Here is a 6751-nt window from a genome sequence, read left to right as displayed (position 1 = left end):
TAATGAGTGAGAGCCCACCACTGCTAAAGGCAGGGCATTCCATGAACTCACGACTCGCTGAGTAAAGAACCTACCCCAAACATCTGTCCTATACCTACCCCCCCCCCCCTTAATTTCAAGCTATGCCCCCTTGTAATAGCTGACTCCATACGTGGAAAAAGATTCTGACTGTCAACCCTATCTAAACCCCTAATCATCTTGTACAGCTCTATCAAGTCACCCCAAAACCTTCTTTTCTCCAATGAAAACAAACCCAAGTGCCTCATCCTCTCCTCATACGATCTTCCTACCATACCAGGCAACATCCTGGTAAACCTCCTCTGCACCCGTTCCAGTGCCTCCACATCCTTCCTGTAGTATGGCGACCAAAACTGCACACAATACTCCAGATGCGGCCGCACCAGAGTCTTATACAACCGCAACATGACCTCAGGACTCCCGAACTCAATTCCTCGACCAATAAATGCCAGTACGCCATATGCCTTCTTCACCGCACTATTTACCTGGGTGGCAACTATCTGCTCATCCACACTACCAAGTATCCGACCATTAGCCCAGTGCCCCATATTTTTGTTACTCTTATCAAAGTGAATCACCTCACACTTACCTACATTGAACTCCATTTGCCACATTTCTGCCCAGCTCTGCAGCTTATCTATATCCCGCTGTAGCCTGCCACATCCTTCCTCACCGGCTACAACTCCTCCGACTTTCGTATCATCCGCAAACTTGCTCACCCAACCTTCTCACCCCTCCTCCAGGTCATTTATAAAAAATGACAAACAGCAATGGTCCCAAAACAGATCCTTGTGGAACACCGCTCGTGACGGCACTCCAAGATGAACCTTTGCCATCAACTACTACCCTCTAACTTCTTCCAGCTAGCCAATTCCTAATCCAAACCTCCAACTCACCCTCAATGCCATACCTCCGTATTTGTTTGCAGTAGCCTACCATGGGGAACCTTATCAAACGCCTTACTAAAATCCATACACACCACATCTACCTCTTTCCCGTCGTCCACCTCCTTAGTCACCTTCTTAAAAAATTCAATAAGGTCTGTGAGGCACGACCTGCCCTTCACAAAACCATGCTGACTATCCTTGATCACATTATTCCTATCCAGATGTTCATAAAATCCTATCCCTTACAATTCTCTCTAAGTCTTTGCCCACAACAGAAGTGAGACTCACCGGCCGACAGTTCTTTGGTTATCCCTACTCCCCTTCTTGAACAAGGGAACCACATTTGCTAGCCTCCAATCTTCTGGCACTCCTCCTGTTGACAACGAGGACATAAAAGTCAAGGCCAATGGCTCTGCAATCTCCTCCCTTGCTTCCCAGAGAATCCTAGGATAAATGCCATCAGGCCAAGGGGACTTAGCTATTTTCACCCTTTCCAGAATTTCCAACACCTCTTCTCTACATACCTCAAAGCCATCCATTCTACTTAATTGTAACTCAGTATTCACATCGACAACAATGTCCTGTTCTTGATTGAATACTGACGAAAAGTATTCATTCAGTGTCTCCCCAATCTCTTCAGCGTCCACACGCAACTTCCCACTACTATCCTTGACTGGACCTATTCCGACCCTAGTCATTCTTTTATTCCTGACATACCTATCGAAAGCCTTAGGGTTTTCCCTAATCCTACCAACTAAGGACATTTCATGCCCCCTCCTTGCTGCTCTTAGCTCTCTCTTCAGGTCCTTCTTGGCTACCTTCAGGTCCTTACCTCAATCGCCCCAATTGAACCTTCACGCCTCATCTTTACATAGGCCGCCCTCTTCCATTTAACAAGGGATTCCAATTCCATATTAAACCACGGCTCACTCACACGACCCTTTCCTCCCTGTCTGACAGGTACATACTTATCATGGACACTCAATAGTTGCTCCTTGAACAAGCTCCACATTTCAATTAACGGGCCAAATGGCCTGCTTCAACACCATTGGCGTTCTATGATTCTATGAACTGTTCTGCGGAAGGAATTTCAGGGAGTGTGAAATGCTGAATTGGCAGTAATGATAAAAACCAAACACATGCGAATTGAACCCGCTGTCCTGCTGGTTCACTTAGACAATAAAATGTCCATCTGATAAAATGATGATGTTAAATTGCACAAATGAACTTTATTACTCTTCCAGAAAGAAAAGAAGAAAACATTTGACTCAATGCCTTTGAACGCAATGCTGAAATAAAAATCGAAACAACCTTGAAGGTTGCTGCACAGGTGGATAGAATGGTCAAGAAGGCATATGGTATGCTTGCCTTCATCAGATGGGGCATTGAGTATAAGAGGTGGCAGGTCATGTTAAAATCGTGCAAGACGTTGGTTCGGCTGCATTTTGAATACTGTATACAGTTTTGGTCGCCACATTACCAAAATGATGTGGACGCTTTGGAGAAAGTGCAGAGAAGGTTTACGAGGATGTTGCTTGGTATGGAAGGTGCTAGCTGTGAAGAGAGGTTTATTTTCATTCGGAAAAAAAGGAGATTGAGGGGAGACATGTTTGAGGTTTACAAAATCATGAATGGTATCGGCAGGGTAGATAGAGATAAGCTTTTCTTCCCAGGATGAAGGATTCACTAACGAGAGGTCACGCTTTCAAGGTGAGGGTGCAAAGTTTAAGGGGGATACACGCGGCAAGTAATTTACACAGAAGATGGTGGGTGTCTGGAACGCCTTGCCAGCAGAGCTGATAGAGGCATGCACGGTAGATTCATTTAAGATGTGTCTGAACAGATGCATGAGTAGGTGGGGAGCAGAGCGATACAGATGATTAGGAATTGACCGACAGGTTTAGAGAGCACATTTGGATCGGCTCAGGCTTGGAGGGACGAAGGGCCTGTTCCTCGTCTGTAAATTTTCTTTATTCCTTGTTCTTGTTCTATGTTTTTTTAAGTGCCGGAACACCATATATAATCTGACTAACCTCCCTTTATACACAGAGCCAGATGTTTAAAATCATCGATATGATCTCCAAGCCACCCTGTTCAGAGATATCATTTCGCTTCTCTGGAGTTGGTGGCAAATGAACCTGGGATCACGTAGTGATTCATAACATCGATACAACAGAGTTAGATGTTGCTGGGAATTTACAGGGAAGTCACTGCAACTCAGCTAGTTGACTTTTTTTACAGTCAGATTGTAGGTGATCATACTAACTAACCCCAGGCATCATGCTGTGTCATTATTCATTCAAGCTCACAACAGACAGACTCAGTTGCAAAAGTTATCACATGGATAGAACACAACGCTGATGATTTGGAATTTAACTTATTTTGCACTGTTGCCTTTGTTAATGTACGATAATAATTTACATCTTATGCTAATCATTAGCCTTTGAAAAATAATCAAACAACAACAAAACACACAGGACCACTCGATCATCAGGCATCAGAAAATAAAGAAAATTTACAGACCAGGAACAGGCCCTTCGTACCTCCAAGCCTGAGCCAATCCAAATGTGCTCTCTAAACCTGTCGGTCAATTCCAGCAGTACAAACACTAGAAAATTACTGCAATCATCCCAAGAAGACAAGCTTATTCTGAACTAAATGGAACATGCAACCAACTCACATACATACGAAAAGCGAAATTTGCATGCACTCATTAAATATTATTTGTACACATGAGTACATGTGCATGTACTCATGTGTTTTAAGTACACAGTAGTAGACATTTAACATCTTGCACAAGAATTCGTGAGCGGTATTTGGTCCCGTGTCTATGGAAAGATGTGTTCGACTTGAAGGGGGATCAGAGGGCATTCACAGGAATAAAGGCTTTGCCATATGAGGAGCTGTTGAGGACTCTGGAACTGTACGTGATGGGTTTCAGATATGTGAAGGGGAATCTGATTCAAACTTTCAGTACACTGAGAGACCTGGATAGTGTGGACGTGGAGAAGATGTTTCCAAAATAGGACAGATCAGGACGTGGGGCTCAGCCTGAGAGTGAAGGGATGACACTTGCGAACTGGGATGAGGAGGAATTTCTTCAGCGAGAGGATTGTGAATCTGTGGAATTCAGTGCCACAGAAAGGCTGGGGAGACGAAAGCATTGAGTTCATTCAAGAAAAAGTTAGTTTCTTGTTGAATAAAGTAATCAAGGGACACAGGAGTAAATCAGGGCAGTGGGGATAGGAAACATATCAGTCACGATTGACTGACGGAGCAAATTTGTGTAGCGAAATGACTACATTCTGCAGATCGAACTGAGAATTTCTCTATCCATAAAAACTAACAGATACTCTGAGGTTATCTAACATTTTCGTTGTTTTTTGCAGCAGTTTGCCTTTTTTTCTAGCAAATATCAGCACATTTGATTGCCATCACATCCACAAACCATCAGTCTGATCCCCTCCCCCACAGTCACTCAGTCACAGCAGGGTGTACAATCTACAAGACACATTGCAGCAGGTCACCAAGGTCCCTCAGACAGCTCTCCTTCATCCTCACATCCGCTGCTGACTAGAAGCAGCAGATGAATGGGAATGACACCACTTGCAAGTTTCCTTCAAGACACTCGCCTTCATGGCTTTGAAACACATCACCATTCCTTCAGTGTTGTTGAATCAGTTAAACGACATTTGGACAGCTGCATGGGTCGTAAAGGTTTAGGGGTAATAGGCCAAATAGAGGGAAATAGAACTTGCTCAGTTCCGGAAATCTGATCAGCAATGGACCGAAAGGTCTGTTTCCGTGCTCTATGACTCGATGTGTATGCTCTAACATCCAATGGTCTGCAGTGATCTAAGAAGGCAGCTCATAACTCTGAAGGGTAACTCGGGGTGGGGTACATATGCAGATTCAGCCTGCTCTGTATTGTAGCTATGTTCTCTGTAAAACATTTATAAATAGACCTGCTTCAGCAGAAGGAATTAAACAATAAAAACCATGAACTACTGGTGAAACCACGAAAGACACTTAGGTTAGAAATAACCAAAGCCATGGAGAGTAGGTCAAATTTCAACAAAGAATGAGGGAGTCGGATTAAACAGATTTAATGCAAACATACAAACCAAAAGAAAGACAAATGTTGTAAATCAGAATCAATGACAAAACAGTTGTTGGAAAAGGTCACAGTACTCGAAATGTCAACTCTGATTTCTCTTCCCAGATGCTGCCAGACCGGCTGAGATTTTCCAGTAACTTCTGTTTTTGTTTACATAAACATAACTGGATTTAAGAACTTACTAATAATGCCAACAGCTGCAAGTATCGGGTAGCAAATGCGTGCTATCTGCAAGATTGTTGAGTATTCCATTCTGTCCCTGTCAGGTCTGTCTGTTCCGGTGGTGTCAATGATTCTGTACGTCGAAACACGGTGACATTGTCAACACAGGCTCAATTTATTTGGAAGCAAAATGTCCATTGAGACAATAAATCTGGCTGAATCACCATTAACGGTAGTTGCACTAATCTGAACAAGCAGCAAGCTAACCATTTTCCTCTGAGGTTTATTACGTAATATAACTTATTTTGAAGAATAAAATATCACTAATTTCTTGAAAATAAGAATTAGATTTTTTTTCCATATTACTCAAGTGCAGAATTATATGGCGACAGTGAAATATACAGCCTGCATCATGTCATCATTCCCAGCAAAACCTTAGGAACAAACCTACCTCAGTTCAAACTCTAATGCATAAAATAGAAAAAAAAGTTAAAAGATTAGTTTTGAAATGTTTTTGAAAAACAGAACAATATGCTACAGTTTGAAACAAAGCTGTTTTGTACTAGACTGAGATGTAGCTTTCCCTTCTTTATTGTCTTTTCAGTGAACAAAATACTGCGACAGGTTTGCCAATGAGTGGGAATCTCCCACAGATTGGTACTCATGTCCTTTTCTTTCTGATGAAATAATGGAGATCTGCATTTCTGAGTGGAGATTCCATTCAGGGTTATTCTCAGGAGTGCGGAACTGTACTTCCATCCTGAAAGATCATTCCTGGCTAGAACTGTCTGATAATGCAGAAAGGAAGTGCGATTTGACTGTGTTGTACGGGTAAGCGGCATGGTGGCTAGTGACATACAGCATCAAGTTTATTCGGTGCTGGTTAGTTAGTGTGCCAAGGTACCAGCTATGTAGGGTTCCGACTGGTGAGGAGTTTGAATGCCACCTAGGTTGAGGGAAGTGTAATGATTGTGTTCCTTGTTTGGTGGTTGCAATCCTGGTCCAATCAGGGAGCCCTGGCTGACAGATATAAACAGGAGGGTCAACGATTCTATTTACTCTGAGAGCTGGCTTGAAGAAATAAGACCAGTATCAAGAATTTTACATGTATAAATAAAGGGTGACTTGGTGATGGGATGAAGACCATTGTGGAATTACTTCATTGGCGACGACAGTAAGATGGACGAGGTATACGTGCAACAGTGCTTACTAGCAGAAATCCAACTGGACTTCAAACAAACGTTTCAAATGGCTTTGTCATTCGAAAATGCATCGAGTGGAGCATATCAGCTGCAAGGCATATCAGTGCAAGTAGACAATCTCACCAGATCACTGAGCTATGGGTCACCTTTTGAGTAAAGGCAATTGTATTGCCTCGAGACATATCTGAATAGATGGTCTCCAGATCAGCCCACATCAAAACCTCAAAACAAATCCACACCTCGGCCAAACTGTCAACACTTTCATCAGTATCACAGCTGATAAGCCATTGTACTTGCTGTGGTTTGCATTCTTGAGATAGTGAGAGAGTAGCACTACACCAGAAGTGAGCAAGATAACTGATAGG

The sequence above is a fragment of the Chiloscyllium plagiosum genome, unplaced genomic scaffold (genome assembly GCF_037043375.1).
Source record: "Chiloscyllium plagiosum isolate Xiang-an unplaced genomic scaffold, Cpla_swu_hap1 HiC_scaffold_40, whole genome shotgun sequence".
NCBI lineage: Eukaryota > Metazoa > Chordata > Chondrichthyes > Orectolobiformes > Hemiscylliidae > Chiloscyllium > Chiloscyllium plagiosum.
Note: the sequence above shows the minus strand (reverse complement) of the source record.